Source organism: Staurois parvus, unplaced genomic scaffold (assembly GCF_062004578.1).
Source record: "Staurois parvus isolate SC_StPar_1 unplaced genomic scaffold, SC_StPar_1.0 ptg000031l, whole genome shotgun sequence".
Taxonomy (NCBI): Eukaryota; Metazoa; Chordata; class Amphibia; order Anura; family Ranidae; genus Staurois; species Staurois parvus.
In genome coordinates this window covers 6,951,221-6,970,507 of record NW_028317827.1, presented here as the reverse complement: position 1 = coordinate 6,970,507, position 19,287 = coordinate 6,951,221, and the positions used below count along the sequence as shown (strand labels likewise).

The following is a 19,287-nucleotide window of genomic DNA, read 5'->3' as shown; positions in this document are numbered from 1 at the left end:
TTAAATCTCCTTTCTTCCCCATTTTGATGCTCGGTTTGAACTTCAGCAAGTCGCCTTCACCACGTCTAGATGCCTAAATGCATTGAGTTGTTGCCATGTGATTGATTGATTAGCAATTCGTGTTACCAAGCAATTGAACCGTTGTACCTAAAAAAGTGGCCAGTATAGGTGTGTGTGTATATATATATATATATATTTATATACACACACACATTTTTTTTTTTAATATTTGCTTTCTTAATTATGCTACAGAATTTTAACGAATCATTTTACATTTAATAGTGAAATATTGTGCATGGATATTGTATATTTACCACTTGTAGCAAGTAGATTATAAACCTTAGGCCTAGTAAACACGGGTCTAATGTCAGGTGGCGTTGGCTGTTTCAATAGAAACTGGCCGAGAGTTGACCCGTATGTGTGGCAGCCGATTTTTGAGTTTTTGATAATACCTTGCAGCCAGATTCATGGCTTCTGGGTAGTACCACCCGTCAGCCATGTTTTCTGAATGCAGTGAACACGTGTAAGATTATAAGTTGGGCCCTTTTCTTCAAGACTCTTTGGCACTCTATGCCATGGGCACATACACACCGGGTGCTTAGGAGCGGCCTGCATGTAAATGCCCAAAGTTGGCTAAACTGAATGCAAACCATCTGCCCATGCTAGGTCAAAGACACTGATCACGTGTAACCACTTGATTTTCTCACAGTAAACACCCATGCCCCTCAGACCTTTTACTTGGTTTAATTAAAGTATATGTGAACCCTCACCTTGTAAAACAACCCAATTAGTTTAAAATAGAAATGAAAGGTAGCACAGTGGCTAAATTGTTAGCACTTCCGCCTGGCAGTACTAAGGTCATTGGTTCAAATCCCAACCACAGCACCACCTGCCTGGAGTTTGTATGTTCTCTCTGTGCCTGTGTGGGTTTCCTCCAGGAATTCCAGTTTCCTCACACACTCTGAAGACATGCTGGTAGGTTAATTGGATCCTGTCTAAATTGTCCCTAGTATGTGTATGTATGAATGTAAGTTAGGGACCTTAGATTGTACACCCCTTGAGGGTTAGGGACTAATGTGAATGTATAATATATATAAATGTGAAGTGCTGTATAAATTGACGGTGCTATATAAGTACTTGTAATTAATAATAATAAAAAAGTGTGTATATAGATATTAAATTTTCCCCTATTTTTATAAGTGATCACGTACCTTCTGTTCTCAGCTGCGTTGAGAGGTGGGGGTGGAAAAACAGCAGCAGACTGGTCTTCCCAGTGAATGGCTGTGCAGGGGGAAGGGGTCAGGACAAGTCTGATCATTGAAGGAGTTCCCAGCACAGCCAGAGGACTGACCACGCTATGCCCTCATGCCTAATGTGGTCAGTTTTTGATAGGAAAGCAAAGGGACTGTCAGGAAGACCAGGGATTTCACACAACAGAAGCAATATAAAGAGAGCAGGATACTTTTTCATACAGGTACATGGTACAGCAGGCAGTAACAGGAATATGGTAGGTTTACATATTATTTAATACCTTTTATTTTTTAAATAGTTTGTGGGGACTGATGAGGAAAATCATGGCCTGTGTATTAGGTGTGTACTTAATCAGCGTATTGTTGATACTGCATCCGCCGCATTCATAGGTTGGGTGCAGTGCTGGCATACGCATATCTCCTTTGAGCTGAAGTTGCAAGTGACAGACACAGCTACAGCTTAGATGACGGTGTTACAGTTAGAAAGTGCATCCCAATTCCAATCCCCAATGTGTGTAGTGAGTGCCCAGCGGGCCCCCTCCCCCTTTGGGCCCATGTGTACTGCACACACTGTACACATTAGGAACACACCAGCGCCACCTGTTGAATGTTAGAGTGTGTGTGGATGGAGACTGTAATTGGCTTAGAAAGGGCCTCATTTTTGGTGACACATATTTAAAGCCCAAGCAGGTGATAAGAATATCAGTAAGGATAGGGCAACCATATACAGAAGATGAAATCTCCAGCTATACAGCAGGTAGGATGTGTCCCCTGAATCAGTTTAAATGCCAACTTCTTCTGTTTTTGAAGTGTTCCTTTAAGTGCCATTTGTAGTGTTTGTTGAGCAATCTGTCAGTTTTTAAACCAAGTTTCAGTTCCCAAACCATGAATGCAATTCAATATATTTTTACCTTTAACAGTTGATATACAATGAGAAAAATTAGGAAGTTTGTTCAGTGCCTTTTAATCTCGCCTGGTGTGATACTAAAAGCAGTCACACCAGTATGTTGTGGCTAATTGTGCAACACATGTACAGTACGGCTGCAGTGTTATGCAAATATTTTCATACCTAATAAACACACAGTATTGTCTTTAATATTTCAGGAAGTTGATAAATGCATACATGTGTAAGATTAATTAGATCTACCCCACAGGAATGCTGAGCCTTTACTGATCTCTTTTACCTCTTCTGTCTTAGAGAGGGGATAAAGCCCCAACCTAGTGAAGAAGACCATTCTGAAGGTGGTGTGGCCTGATCCATGTACATATCACAAGTGCTCATGTAGGATTATCATCGTCAGGTAATCATTTCTCATTTCTTTTTTTATAAACAATGACATATTTGTAACTATATATAGCACACCAATATGCCAGATTTAGGACGTGTGACAATTTAATTCCGGGAATGGATTGTGGGGGGAAAAAAAAAGTTTGCTTACCTATACACTAGCGGTTGTTGACACCTTTAAAGTAGTCCCCTTGTGAAGGGAGTCACTCCTAGACAAATATGCCACTGCCAGAAACATTCCTGGAATTCGATTTTAAGAAAGCTGTGCAGTATCTTTATCGCTGTGCACTGGATTTCATCAAATCTGTGTCCTTTTAAGGCATTTTTTAATTTTGGAAACAGCCAAAAGTCACACGATGCTAAGTTAGGGGAATACGGTAGTTGGTCAAGTTTCAGAATGGATGTATGGGCCAGGAACTCATGAACACTTAAGTGGTGGCTAAGACTTTTAGTCATACACAGGTATGTGTTCTGGAGAGTCAGCAACACGATATGTGGGTGGCCGTGTGTCACCACCGCTAGACATGCCTCCATAGGCCGCGGCTTATATTGGTTATGCAGAAATTAGCCCTAATAACAGAGCTGTTGGCAAAATCATTTCAGGAATTCCCAGCTTTCTTGACTTCTTTCTAAAGGTAGTCTGGCTAGGTTTAGATCTGAGCGTTCTATAACAATTAACATTGAAGCATTTTAATTCTATCCTTTGGTAAACTGATACAAATGCCTTGGTTTGTTTGTGTGTGTGTGTGTGTATGTATATATATACAGAATATATATATACGGCAGCCAGACTCATCCACCTTACCAACCGCTCCATTTCCGCCACCCCCCTCTGCCAATCCCTCCACTGGCTTCCGATTGCCCACCGGATCAAATTCAAAATGCTAACACTGACGTACAAAGCTGTCCATAATATTGCCCCACACTACATCACCGACCTAATATCCAAATACTACCCAAAACACACTCTCTGCTCCTCACAAGACCTCCTTCTCTCTAGTACCCTGGTCTCCTCCTCCCATGCCCGCCTCCAGGACTTCTCCAGGGCATCACCCATCCTCTGGAACTCCCTACCCCAATCCATCAGACTATCACCTACTCTACTCTCCTTTAGGCGCACCCTGAAAACCCACCTCTTCAGGGAAGCTTACCCCACCCCCTGCTAATTGCCGATCTCCTCCACTCTTCCTACCACTTCATCCCCCACAGCTTTTCCTCCTGTACCACTAACCCCTCCCTCCTAGATTGTAAGCTCCAAGGAGCAGGGCCCTCGAACTCCTTGTGTATTGCATTGTATTATTATTGTACTGCCTCATGTATATCCCATTGTAATGTACAGCGCTGAGCGAACTGTTGGTGCTTTATAAATACTGTATAATAATAATATATATATATATATATATATATATATATATTTTTTTTTTTTTAGCTTCCTTACCTTTGTGGTTTAATAAGGGTGGAAAGACTCAGTGGGGAGGGTGCGGAGTATGTGATTCCACACTTCAGATTGGCTGCTTTAAAGCTGAAGTTTAGGTATGTCAATTTTTGCATAGTTACATTGGTCCAGCTTGGAGCTATGTAAGTACAATGTGTATGCACCATTTCCTGTGGATCCCTGTGGAAGCTGGAAATGTCTATAGTAGGCCTTGCTACTATGATGATCTCCACCAGCGTCTGAGTCCCCTGACGAACTTCTGCCTTGCTGCATTGTGAACACAGCAGGTTACTCACTTGGCATGGGCACCATTCAGAGAAAGCTTAGTATTTTCTCAATGAATGCAAAGTGTTCGCTGATTAGATGAGGAGCTGTATCCCACAGCTATGGCACATATGTACATTGGTCCAAGCTGGATCACTGTAACCAATAAAAATTTGCCATACCTAAACTTCAGCGTTAATATATTTGTAACATAAAACATAGGCAGCATTTTCACAAAAATACAATTCCGAAAAATACATATTAGCCTTCCTGGTGATTATTATTATATTATACAGTATTTATATAGCGCCAAAGGGTTTGCTCAGCGCTGTACAATAATGAGGGGGACAGAACATGAGAAAATACAGTAACAATACAACACATGAGGAGTTCGAGGGCCCTGCTCTTTCGAGCTTACAATCTAGGAGGGAGGGGATAGTGGTACAGGAGGAAGTGGCTGTGGGGGATGGAGTGGTGGGAGGAGTGGAGGAGATCGGTTGTTAGGTGAGGGTGGGGTAGGCTTCCCTGAAGAGATGGGTTTTAAGGGTGCGCCTGAAGGTGAGGAGGGTAGGTGACAGTCTGATGGATTGGGGTAGGGAGTTCCAGAGGATGGGGGAAGTCCTGGAGAAGTCCTTGAGTCGGGCGTGGCAGGAGGAGACCAGGGAGCTAGAGAGTAGGAGGTCCTGTGAGGAGCGAAGGGCACAGGTAGGGTGGTATTTGGGTATCAGGTCAGTTAGGTAGTTTGGGGCACTGTTTTTTCCCATGCATCCAGCTCAACAAAAATGTGAACTTTGTAGTAACAGGTCTGCCATCACAATCTCTTTCCAGGCCAAAGTAGCCTGGTTCTTCTCCAGTATTCTGTGAAGGTAGTAAGCTCCTACTAAAAGTACTGTATATCCACACTAGTTCTAATTAGATCTAAACAGGCCTGCTAAAACCAAGGCCTAGACTAGCCTTTCTCAACCAGTGTTCTGTGGAAGTTTGCTAGGGTTTCCATGAGATATGGCTGATCCACCTACCATCTGATGGTGCCTACATAGATTGGGGGCCAATGCCTGTTGGCAGAACCAGTGGCATTACACTGATGATCTTTTAAAGTGTATGTAAGGGGGACACTCTTAAGGGGGCATTCTTCCCAATGATCTCCTTAAATTCATTTTAGAAGGGGTTTCCTGAGATCTGGAAAGTATTTTCAAGGGTTCCTTGGAGACAAAAAATTTGAAAAAGGCTGTCCTAGACTAACATTACAATGGAAAGTTTTACCCTTGCTCTTTTCTTCACTCCAAAGGTCCAAATCCCAGTTTCAATAAAAAACGGTAGGGTAAACAACAGCTTCCAAAGCGTACATGTAAAAAACACCTGGGAACAACATAAATCCTTCCAGTTGTGTATCAGTGTTTCTCACACAATGGAGACATTTACTAAAACTGGTGCACACGGAGTCTGGTGCAGCTGTGTATTGCAACCAATCAGCTTCTAACTTCTGCTTGTTCAGTTAAGCTTTGAAAATAAAACCTGGAAGCTGATTGGTTACAATACACAGCTGCACCAGACTCTGTGTGCCCCAGTTTTAGTAAATCCCCCCACAATGTTCAAAGGCAGAGACCTTTAAATTATCATCCCTGACATAGCTGGATTTCCTTTAGAGCTATAAATATAGACCAAACAAACTGACTTATTTAGAAAATGTTTCTGCACTTTGGCAGAATTTATGATATTTGCAGAGGTATGTTATCTTGTGCTCACAGTGCTTAAGTTTGCAAACAAGTCATTGTCTTATGAAATCGGTCCGTTTAGGTAACTTCCTGAAACAGTTTCATAAAGAGGCTTGACTGGCTGTCCTTATATTAACTCTGCCCTTGCTTAACCAGAGAATACATTTCATTTGTATATGATTCTGCATATCACCAGGTACCACAATCCTAATTTTGGCCAACTCTGCCCTTGCTTAAAACATAGCTTGACCCAAAAAACAAAATATATTGCAGTTTACTAGCCCTTGGATGTGCTGGCTGCAGTTGCTTTCTTTTTTCCTTTTTTATTAGTTTTTTTTTTTAGTTTTTTAGTCCCCTTTTGCTGGCTGCATTTGTTTTCTTTTTTTTTTTTAGTTTTCTAGTCCCCTTTTTTATTAGCTAGACCTGCAAATAACACTCTTCCTGTCCCTGGGTCGCTACACTCACTCATTGCACTGCATCTATGGTTATTACCCTTCACCACCTTCAAGCATGTCTGTCTTTGTTCAACTCTATTAGGCTTGACTCGCATCTATGCATGTACTGTTTATGCATTTTTTGTGAACGTTTTTTATGTGTTTTTAATGTGTTTTTTTGCTACATGTTGATGTTGCTAGGAGGAGGTGCAGGAAAACACAGTAAAAACACGCCAAAAATGTATACTTGTTTTTGATGCAATTCCGTTGAAGTCTATGGAGCCAAAAATGCTGCGCTCTGCGTATAAAACATTCCCTGCCCTTTCAAAAAAATGCATTGCGGGAAACTGCATAGATGTGAATGGGACCCATAGGAAATAAGGTTAAATGGATTGCAGTGCATGTCTACAGATGTACAAACGCACTAAAAAAACGCATCAATGTGAACCTAACCTTACATAGGGGATGTCAAGATCAGTAGTTTACATAGTAAAGATAACGTTGTTTTGGTCTTCAGTTCAGCTTACAGGATGTGACAAGGACACTGCATGTCTGGCAAGATCAAAGTTAGGTTCACACTAAAGAGGCGCAAGAAACCCAGCGATCCGTGCATGTTGCCTGCACCGCATTCCAATCGATCTGCTGCGGGTGTCAATATTTATTTATTTATTTATTTCAGGTACTTATATAGCGCCGTCAATTTACACAGCACTTTACATATGTTTGTACATTCAGATCAGTCCCTAACCCTCAAGGGGTGTACAATCTAAGGTCCCTGACTTACATACACATACTAGGGCCAATTTAGACAGGATCCAATTAACCTACTAGCATGTATTTTGGAGTGTAGGAGGAAACTGGAGTACCCAGAGGAAACACACATAGGCACAGGGAGAACATGCAAACTCCAGGCAGGTGGTGCTGTGGTCGGGATTCGAACCAAGGACCCTAGTACTGCCAGGTGGAAGTGCTAGCCATTTAGCCACTGTGCTGCCCGTACCGTATGTATATATTACATTCCGACATATGTATTAAATGTAGTCTTTTTTGTTATATTATTATGCAACATACTCACTGTCACCTGTGTAGCAAGTGCGCTCCCATCTTCAGTGTGGGCATCTGAAGCCCTCTCGTGGTTCCTAACCATTTAGCCACCGTGCTGCCCATACAACGTGAACACAGGTTGCAAATGCAGTGCATTTGACTGCACCAGATTGCATGGCATGAAACATCCGTGTGATCCGGTTGCGGGGCAGTTCCAAAAAAGGTGCATGTGACATGAGCTCATTTAAAATGAATGTGCTGAAATTGCACCGCACAGAATTGCATGCATCCAACAAACATAAGGACTGGTAAGCTGTTCTATATTACATTTTTGTTCTTGGGATTAGTTAAATCTTTAACCAGGGAATGTGTCTCATTTGTGTGCCATTTCGTATTGTGCTAGGTACCGAAATCAAGGCTTTGTACACATGGGTCTGAAAATACTTGATAGGTTCCCTATAGTGTGGATTGCTAGTTTCCCTTTAACATACCATGCGTCTTGTATAATTACACTGAGAGCAACAGACGATTTAGATAACACTTTTGGAAGTATGCACATTAAGTGGAGTGGATTATTGAACTCTCACCAGGTTCCAGTAACTGGTGGTCAGTAAGAAGCTTTGTCACCAAATCTAGAGGAACGACTGCAGGCTTTAGCGAGTTTAACTCCGTCATCATAACCTTTACTTAGCAGTGGCACCAGGGAGAAGCGCCTTATGCTCAAAAAATGGGACAATACAGCCATCTTTTTAATTAGGCTTAATTATAACATTGCTGTAAGCAGAAGAAGGGGTAGGCAGGCTTTCTGTGCCCTCTGGCCATGAAGGGGATAAAGCCGATTAAATCTTCCAAATGCAAATGGTGTTTCTCCCCTTGTTTTACTCATTGTTAGACATTGTTGATTTATTATGGTGCTAAATAGCAACAACAAATTCTTGGTTTCATGCAAGAGGTTTAAAATTATATAGCAAAGGGATTTAGTCTGAAATAGGAAGAGAGAAATATTTTTTGGTTTTGATTATTATTATTATGTTTTTAAATATGTGGTATGTGTTGATAGGATCTAATTATAAAGATGTATATTAGATAATTTGAAAGATGAATGAATGTTTCTTAGATGATCCTAAAACTACATGTATGAGAGCTGTTTTACCAGCAAAGGATCTGAAATTTTCACAACTCTGCCACAAAGCACAGCCCTGGATGCAGTTTTGCTGCAGTTAAAGTGTTACTAAACCCACAACAGTAAAATTAGTCTGTATATGCAGTAAAGCATGCTTGTTATACTCCATGTGAAACCTACAGGGTTAATCCTCTGCATTGTGTAAAAAGGCTGTTTGATCCTGTTTTCTCTGATCCTCACCTTCTTCCACATTCTCCATTTCATCTCCTGATACAATACAGCCTTGGGGACACTCTGCACATGCTCAGTTTGGTGTACATGTGTAAAAAGGCTGTTTGATCCTGTCTTCTCTGCCCCTGCTCTTGTTCAAATGTCCATGTTGATAAGACAGATTGAACCTGTAGCCCTTCTGCACATGCTCAATTTAGTGTGTATTGCTAGAGAGGGTTTTTTTTTTCTTGGGAGGGCGCATGTGATCAGCACAGGGCCAATCAGCACTGTCCAGACAGAGGTCAGGGGTTTTGCATCCTCCTAGAGCAGAAAGAAAACTCCTCCCACAAGCTTTAACCAGTGCTCTGCTGAAGTCACAAGACTGCTCTAACTGCTGATGAGAAAAGGTATTTAGCAGTTTATATTTACTAAAATAATTGCATTTCCTTGTTCTGTGTACCTTGGGAGAGCAGATACAGTGAATGCAGGGTCCTGGGTTTAGTTACACTTTAAAGCCCAATATTAGTTTGGGCTAAAAGCATGTAGGTTGAATCCTTTACAGCCCCTAAAATAAAAAAGCAGCTCTGGCTGCTATACTCAACTGAACTCTGGAGCTGCCCCCCTTCGTCTCCTATTTACTCGAATAAAGGGGAAATTTTTAAAGGTTCTTGTTAATTTTAATAAATAAAGAAAACAAATGCAAAACACTATACATTATCTTTAAAAAGCAAATATTTGTGGGAGAAATTCTCTTCTATCTGCATATTCTACATTTTTAAAGCTCTAGCATTGCCACAAACCAAAAAACATGGATAAACCATAATATATTTTAGCATCTTCTTTGCAATGTATAAAAAAAAGATTGCCATGCAGGCTGGAGTTCCAGGATTGGTTGATTCTTTTACAGTAGTTTGGATGCTGGACTTCTTGGGCACAAAGAATCCAAGATAAAAAACACAACAATCAGCAAAAGGGACATAACATACAGTCAGTAGGATGTGTCCTGTGTGTTGATGCCTCTCCTATTAGGTGAAATCCTCCTTGGTCCATGCCTCCTCTCACCTTTACCTTTGTGATCTTCCAGTTTGGCTGGGGTTAATAGAACTGAGAATCTATCACAAGCTCTTATTACGTGTACCTGACTATGCCCATCCTTCCTGCTGAGCTCCACCATTCATAGAAGCTTCTAAGTGATCTAAGAATGGAAGAGGCAGATCTATCAGTCATCTACCCATCCTCTATTCATAGATCCTGTGTCAGCACTCTTGATGAATGCATGGATGGAGGAGGGTTTCATGTAAACCAAGAGATAGCAGCACATGGGACACATCACGCTGATCAAAAGTAATGTCCCTTGTGCTGCTTTTTTTTATTTACTTTTTTTTTTTTTTACTAAACTAAGCTTTAAAAAAGAATGACTTTGTGCCATGACACTCGCATCTTGCATTTACATTGTCTTGATGCATAAACACTCATAGATTGAAAACCCCCAGCACATAGCGTGGAAGCAATCTCATTTCTGCCACAAAAGTAGATGTTTTTATGTCAGTAATTCAGAGAGCAATGCACTTTGAAACAATACCAGAGATTGACTCTAAGAAATGTGATCTATCCAAAGCACTATCTTTCAGTATGAAATCTTTTACCCCAGGCATCATTCTCTGCAGTTTGTGAAAAGCTATTTTGTTCCTCCATATGAAAACCGTATAAATAGTTTTCAAGGAATTGATTGTAATACAGTGTATTTGACCACATCTTGTTCTGGTTGTGTTGAACTGTTTTATAATATGTTTTGCTAAAATACATCAAAATTGGTTCTACTACATTTTTTTTATTTAAAAAATGTTTGCAGAGACCTGTAAAAAGGATCTTTCATGGGGTTTAAAGTGGACCTGTCACCAGCACATTATGCAGATCTCTAGGGTGCACATCAGCATTACCATAGCAGCTTATTTATTTAGCAGAAACCTTTGTTCTTGCTCTATGTATTCAGAAAGTTGTTTCAACCAGCAATGGTATTTGTCCTCTTTCGGGGTCCCAAGCCTTTTTATTGAAAGCTCAGGAGGGGTGAACACTGTAGAGCCGCAGCAAGATGCAATGCCTGAAAAATGTGGTATGCCTGGCAAATGATGTTCTGCTGAATACATTCTTTCCTATGCAGTGTTTGTAGATTGCTTGGAAGGCCCTGACAGTTACTGTATATACAATAACCCCCCCCCCCCAAAAAAAAAAAAGTATCACTGCAGCTTACCAATCCTTAAAGCAGAACACCACCCAAGAGGGGAAGTTCCACTTGTCTGCGACCACTGCCACATTTGGCACTTTTTTGGGGGGGAGCGGATACCTGGTTTTGACAGGTACCCACTCCCACTTCCAGGTCAGATCGCCACAGTAGTCTGAGCTGGAAGTTTGCCCCCCCCCCCCTCCTAGCCCCTCACAGGTCCTCACAGGTCACACTTCACAGGTCCCAGAAGACTGTGACCCACCCACAAAGTGCTGCGCGTTTTGCGCATGCGTAGTAGGAGGTCGGCTGTGAAGACGCAAGGCTTTACTTCCAGTTCACCTTAATGAAGATGGCGGCCAATTAAAGAATCAGCTTGGGTGAGGACATCGCTGGGCCTCTGGGACAGGTAAGTACCATTATTGCCATTATTGCAAAAGTCAGCAGCTACGGTATTTTAATTTTTTTGATGGGAGCCCAGAGCTCTGCTTTTAAATGTGGTGAGAGCATTAGTGTTTTTATAGGCTTTTTATCCTTTATTTTCACCTGGTGATCCAGCCAGTAACACACTTAGGGTGTCTCCACCCTGGATGAACAGAGACACTGTAAAGTGGTTGTAAAGCCTGAAGTTTTTTTCTACCTTTATGCATTCTGGTATGCAGCTTCCCCCCAATACTTACTTGAGCCTGATCCTGATCTGGCAATGTGCATGAGAGTGGCTGCTGTCCCTGCTCTGTGCCTCCTCATTGGCTTCTGCTGCTGTCAATCACAGCCAGTGAGGAGGGAGTGTGGGCGGGGTTGAGCCATCAGAGCCAGTGAGGAGGGAGTGGGGGCTGGGCCAAGCCCTGTTCCTTGTGTCTTGTAGACACACAGAGCCGGCTCAGGAGCGTGCATGCACAAATGCCCCAGAGCAAGTGGCTTGCCATGGGGGCATTCGACAAGGTGAAGGGCTTGCCATGGGGGCATTCGACAAGGTGAAGGGCTTGCCTTGGGGGCATTCGACAAGGTGAAGGGCCAGGAGTCCCCTGCCCAAGGGGACCCAAGAAGAGGAGGTTTGGGGTTGCTCTGTGATAAAAACCCTTGCACAGAGCAAGTAAGTATAACATGTTTGTTATTAAACAAAATAATCTGTTAACATACACATTCAATTTTCATGCACACTGGGGTTTTAGAAACGATTTTCTCCTTGCAGAAGAAAATCTGCTTCTAAAGCATGCATAAGCCTTGTTTTTTTGCTAACACATTAGGGGCATTTAGGAGCATCACGTACTTGGGTGTCTATTTACTTCATTGGCCAGAATATTAATTTCTTCTGGCCATTGAAATGAGAAATTGCTCAAGTGCTAAAAGCTCCTAGCGCTTAGGTATGTTTAGATACATTTACCCGCGTTTAGATGCATCGAGTAGTTTTTATGCTCCACACCTAAATGCGACTTTAGGGGCGTTTAGAGGCAGAGGAAAAAAAGCTCTAATGCCTGTAAAAGTAGCGTTTGTCAGTCTGGGAAGGCGGTAGTGTTAGCAAATTTAGATGGACTTGACTAACAAATTAAAGCCGAACCTAAGCTAACACTTTTTTAAGCAGATTCAACAATTATTTTCCTTTTGGGATAAAGGTTTTCCATAAATGAATAAAAGTTGATCATTGTAAGCACTCCTATCAGTGGTAAATGGTTTGTCTCAACCCTCTAACTGCCACCTTTGCTGCACAGCTTGGGCTGTTAAAGGAAGTTGAAAAATAACAGACTGACTGGTTGGCTCAACAGGTGAAAATAAAGAAGAAAGAAAAAGAATGCAGCCACCACACCTAAGAAATGTCAGCTGCAATATAATACTTTTTTGGTTTTGAGTTTAACCCTTTCACTGCCAGGTCCATATGTTGCATGAACCTACAGCGGGGGGCTTTACACACACGATCTAGTAGCTGCAGCCACCAGGATTGTGTCTAAAACTGACGCCTGCCTGTAAGGTGGAACAGTCGGAAAAACAGAGAGTGACAACAGTATTTGATGGAGAAAAAAAACACAGTATTGTTTATAATACACAATGCTGTAGCAAACTAAATGTTGTCCCTTTAACTACTTGCTTTCCAGAGGATTTACCCCCCTTCATGACCAGGCCATTCTTTGCGTTATGGCACTGCATTACTTTAACTGACAATTGCGCAGTCATGCAACGCTGCACCCAAATGAAATTTACATTTTTTTCCCCGCGAATAGAGCTTTCTTTCGGTGGTATTGATGGCCTGTGCGATTTTTATTTTTTGCGTATAAAAAAAAAGTCGACAATTTTGAGAAAAAAACAAAATTTTTGACTTTTTGCTATTAAACATGTTCAGTAAAAAAATTTAAAAAATCAAATTTCGTCATAAATCTAGGCCAAAATGTATTCTACTCATGTCTTTGCTAAAATAAATCCCAATACGAGGAAATGAATTGGTCTACGTGAAAGGTATAGCGTTTACAAATGGCAGTATATACACTGGGATTTAAAAAAACATTTTTTTTAACTTCTACTAGTAATGGCAGCTATCAGCGACGTATAGCGGTACTGCGTTGGGCATTCTGACACTGGGGGAAACTGACTTGGTGTCACTGACATCCCCAGTGACACCAATACAGTGATAATAAAAAGCACTGACAACACTTTACTAATGGCACTGGGCAAGAAAGAGTTAACATGTGGGGTGATCAAAGGGTTAACTGTGTGCTGTTTTACTGAGGGCTGTGTTAGTGCTTTCAACTGTAAGCACACTGCAGTGTGCAGGAGCTGACAGCAGTGTGCAGGAGCTGACAGGGGAGAGAACTGTATTGTTTACATACAGTTCTCTCCATCCGTCGGTAATACTCTGTGATCACCCGATGTCGGTGAGTAATCACTGGCCTGGACCCGGTGATTGACAGCTGAGACCATGAATAGTCCTACCCGGAAATGCAAAATCATATATATATACTTGATTTTGCACACCCCTGCCACCCTGTAGCAGTATATCTGCTATAGGGCAGCGGGAAAGCGGTTAAAAAAAGAGTTTGTGCTGTAAAACTTCTATCTTACATTTCAATTGTGTTGATGGATAAACAGATCCTGGAACCTCAGAAAGAAAACTTCCAGCATATAGTATATAACCAATTTAATTTCTGTTACAAAGGCAGATGTTTTATGTCAGCATTTCAGAGAGCGATGCACTTTGATACCATTATCAGAGATTGACTTGAAAAATTCTGCCTAAAAGTATTTTTCCTGCTATTAATAAATAACTGGTACCTAGACAGCCTTGATCGCATGGTCTGTGGCTACCAATCTTTCTTAGGGCATGTTCACATAGGTGGCCAGGAGGGTAGTTAAAGTAGGCTGTTGAGCTGTGGTTTTACTGCCTGCTGACTGCCTACATAAATACAACAATGCATCCACTTAGATCTGTAGCCATGCCATACCATAAAGCAGGTTGTGAGAAGGTGGTGTCAAATGCCCTTTGAAAAGCGATCCATAACAGTATAGCCGCACATGTGAACAAGCCTATAGAGCGTGAATTGCTGAACTCTTTCACTGGTATTTCTAATAGCAAAAGGCTATATTTCCCAATTCAAGAACTCAGTGTATGAATGTTAAAAAGCAAACATTGCAAGTGTGCTGAAGCTAGATGGCCTGTGCATATATACTGTATATGTTGTTTGCTGAAGATCTGGATTACCTGGATGATTTTCTGCACTGTGACAACCTAAATAAAAATTGCCTGCTGTCCATTGGTAAATCTTTTGCATTCAGTATGTGTAAAAACTGAAGCATGTGGGCACATTACTGGTTAGCAGAGGGATCCAATTAATCACACAAGATTGTACCACTGGACAAATCGAGGCTTTCATTACTGCGTAGCTTAAAGTAGCTTAAAATGACCTTGTCACAACAGTTAAAGTGATTGTAATGAAATCTGAACAAAGCACATATTTCTATAGTGTTTACCTGCCTCTCTCCAAAGCACTAAGAGTTATTTGTCCTGTAAACACCTATAGTGCACATGGACACTCAGTCTGAGTTGTAGGAGTGTTTAGAAGCAGAGAAAAAAAAAGCTTTAATTCCTGCAAAAGCAGCATTTTTGTGTTTACATGTGCATGGAGCCTTAGGTCCCTTTCACACTGATGGTCCGATCAGGTGTATCTGTCAGTTTTTCAAGTGGACCCTATCAGACCATCCATATCTCTCTATGGAGAAGTGGGTGTCAACGGACATGTGTCCATTGACACCCACCGGCATCTGATCGCATCCTGTACACTTAAAACAGACGGATAGGGATCCATTCCACATCTGTCTGGCGGATCAGATCGGATGACAGTCGGGTGGAAACAGACAGTCCATTTCCATCCGATCACCCCATAGAAAACAGTGGGCTGTGTCTGTGTCCGCTCTACAGCAGTGGAGTAGACTAGACTTGTCATCCATTTACTCAGCGGGGATCAGCGAAGAGATCCCCCTCTGAGCAAGTGGATCCCCCAATACAGACCTCTCCCCTCCAATAGTTCAGGCCCGCCAATATAGATCTTCTCCCTGTTATGAGTTTTGTTAGTGGGCTAGATTCTCTTGCACAGTTTATTTTTTTTATCATATTAATATTTTATTATTATTTACGGTATATGCATTCCTTGCAAAAAATAGAAGAGTGTTTTTGATTCTTGTAAAGAAATGTATTTCTGTCTGTATCCATGCTGGGAAGATTCAACCTATTTGTCCAATTGGCCATTGCCACTGGCACTGAAAGCTATGAAAAATTCAGAATTTTACAGTTATCACCACAAGAATAGAGGTGAAATCTTCAAATGGGAACACCTGTTTTGGTGAAAAAATGTGTAAGAGGAGATTTTCCCTGATTTTGGAGATATTCCCTGTCCCTTTCAGTTGTGTTCTGAAACAGGAAGTGACATACAAAATATCTCCAAGAGTACAATAATGGCAAACAAAACTGACAGTAGTTCTAACCATTCTCTAAACCAGGGGTCTCCAAACTGTGGCCTGCAGGCCAAACTATGACCCTCTGCAAGATTTTATCAGGCCCTCTGATGTAAGATGGATTCTGTTGGGGACTCGTGTAAGGAGGGCATTCTGATGGGGACTCTTATGTAAAGGGGGAATGTGATGTAAGGGCGGACCCTGATGTGATGGGGACTCTGATGAGCTCAAGTTTTTTGGAATGTGTTTGCTTTGTTGTACTGAATTTTGTACTTTGTTGTTCTAAATCATATCATGGAGTTTGCAAAAAGAGTTCAAGTAAAACTCATTCAATAATTTACGTTTTATTGTTAACTCATCCTTGCTCAACCTTTCCATTACGGAGGTACCCTTGAAATAACTTTCTGGTCTCAGAACCCCTGTGTTATGGTCAGGCTTGGTGACCAGTAGCTATAGAAGTAGAGAGGCTCCCACCGACCAGAAGGATTTTGGTATACAGGCAGGTCAACCTAGCAGATGATGCAGGCTCACTCAAGGTGCTAGGTTTAAGTACTAACTGGTATTCACCAGAGCACCTGATAGTGAAGATGGGTATTACTGTGTGTTAGTTCCAGGCTGCGGTCCTCAGGATCACCCTAAGTAGAGGCGATCAAGCCTGGGTCCAGCAGCAGATATAGCAGGTAGGAATCAAACCGAAGTGTAGTTAGTAAACAAGCCACATTTTGGGTAACAGAAAGTTGCAGGCTGGTCTCAAGCAGAAGCATAGTCGAGGAACCAGCTAAAGGTCAGTAACAAGTGTTTGCAGGTAGGGATCAAGCAGAAACGTAGTCAAGGAACAAGCCAAAGGTAACAAAGATAAAGCAGCTAAGAGAAAACACAATAATCTGGCAAACAGGAAGTGCAGGCACATTGCCTAAATCAGGAAGTTCATGGGAGGAGCAAAGTGCTCAAGGTTCATGACAAACAAGGTTCAAGGCAAGATCATTCAAGAATTTGTTCAGGGAGCTGTCCAGCATTCCAGGTGGCTCAGCAAGAAGAGCCATCACAGACAAAGCAGAGATTTCAGGTTCAGAGACGGTCCTGACCAAGGGCATATTTACCACAAGGCAAACAAGGCATTTGCCTAGGGCGGCATTTTACAGGGTAGCAGCACTACCCCCCTAGAAGAAGGGACACATCCGTCATGGGGATCAGATGGCATCCGAAAGAGGTTGCGGGCTACTTGATGGTGTATGGAGAGCTCGACACTCATTCCAGGGGATGTCTGGAGCTGTGAAGGTGAATGTCTTTTTCTCGCGGGGTTGGGGGGGATGTTAGTGGAAGGCTGTCTCAGGTGAGGGGGTGGGCAGGGGTGTTGTTGGTCAATGTTAGGCTCTCTCGGTGGGGGGGGGGGGGGGGGTGCACGATTTTTTGTTGCCTAGGGCAGCACAAAACCTAAATGTGGGCCCAGTGATGGTCCAAAACCTAAATGTGAACCCAGTGGTGGTCCTGACACCTTGCTAAAAATTACTATAGGTACAACTCATGATACATTAATGTGCTATTCAAGGGGAAGAATGCCCCATACACTTCTGGTCATTGAGAAGAATTACCGTCTTACAGCAAAAAGGTCAAGGATGCAACTGGAAACTTATCTGAGAGGCTAAAATTGCTCATTGTTCAAGGAACCTCTAACAACCTCTGGAGGAACCCATGCTAATTTATAAAGCTGATTTTTTTTTTGCCCAGCAAATATATGTAAAACATACGGTGTGGCCCTCATACTGAAAAGTTTGGTGACCCCTGCTCTAAACAAAAAAAGCAGGTTTCTGGCCTTAGATCAACTTAGATCACCTTAGGCCTAAACCCAACATGTAACCTAAAGCTAACCCTAAACTCAACCTTAGCTTCATAACGTCAAAAATAAAATATTATTATTATATTATTATTATTATACAGGATTTATATAGCGCCAACAGTTTGCTCAGCGCTTTACAATATAAAATATTACTATTGTGAAATATTGAAATGTTGCTACACTAAAATCCATAAACCTGCGCTAACAACTTGAATCCAGAACATCTGCTTGCCAAAAACAAAATGATAAAAGCAAACGATCCAACGTAACCTGAGAGGACTCCTTCAGTAAGAGAAGGATCACGTTAAACACTGCATTAACCCTTAGAAACCCATCAGAATGGTCTAGATAAAGTAATATTTTATTAGTTGGTTAAACTTTCTCTTTGGCACTTCATCATTCCTCTTTATGGTGCCTTCCTGAATAAACCTAATGGAGATTATACATGTCTACTGTAAGGACAATATCCCAGACAAAATGAAGAATGTGTAGTATTTGAAGACTATATTTGTGGCACTTGGCACAGGTTCTCCGGAATGGCGATGGGAAGCACAGTAGGCGATGGGCTTTGCTCTGACAAAAAGGCTAGTGATAGAGAGACATTTGGTCTAATGTCTAATTACCATTCATCCTTACTAATTACTGCTGCAGGGATAATTTTGGTGGCGACCGTCTGTTCTGATTTGCGATTTGCCAGAGACAAGCAAAAATACAAGTCCTACCACTAAAGCGAATGTCTGAAGGCAGCCGAGACATGGATTTTGTTATTTTGTATTGTTATGTCAAAACTGCCAGTGATGTATCATAAACAAATGTGTTTGCTGCTTGTTTGTGCTGTGGATGGTGTCTGAATAAGCTGGCCAGTCTTGTATAATGTCAGATGTAATATAGGCAGAGTGGGTTGTCACAAAGCCTGTCACCCCAGGAAATGGTGACAAGACTTCAGTGTGAGGTGTCGGGGTCTGGGTGGTGTGTGTGGGAGGGGGATTATCTGACCCTTTAGACATAATTAATTTTTAACTACCATACTATGAAAGTTCCATTTATTTATTTGAAAGATGAACTCCAGGCACATATGAAAAGATAACCTATATACATTTAAAGCTAACCGTTAGGAAACTTGAAAATTTGCCCTTGCAGTGGAGCTGCGCCGTTACTTGTTTACATCTGGGGGCATGGAAAAGTAGATTTACTTACCTGATCCTCCGCTACTTCACACTGCTAGACTGGTTCTAGCAGTGTCTTCTCCATTATGTTCCAGCGGTCTAAGGTCTAGAAGTCATCAAGACCAGTGCTGGGTTCATATTCTTGCATTGGATTTGAGGATGCCACAGGACAGTCCACTGCCTGAGCATAGGGGAGCGCTGTCTGCCAGAGGAGTGGAGGATCGGTTAAGTAAAACTCCCTTTACTCTTCTCTAGACCTAAACAAGTAGAATTCTTAGATTCGCAGAGTTAGGCTTTAGGCATTAAACATTTATTTTTAAATAAAGCTACAGTAAGTACCTAAATTGGTCTTTATACCAGGT

General features: G+C 41.8%; 1 protein-coding gene across 17 annotated transcripts in view; it reads left to right on the top strand.

Moving 5' to 3' along the window:
- The window catches only part of BAZ2B (bromodomain adjacent to zinc finger domain 2B), a 413,209-nt gene that overhangs the window by 205,707 nt on the left and 188,215 nt on the right, over positions 1 to 19,287 (top strand). For all 17 annotated transcript variants that reach the window (XM_089659801.1, XM_089659783.1, XM_089659815.1 and 14 more), the window contains one exon: positions 2,449 to 2,551. The gene's annotated coding sequence lies outside the window, so the exon portion shown is untranslated. The remainder of the gene's footprint in view (positions 1 to 2,448; positions 2,552 to 19,287) is intronic.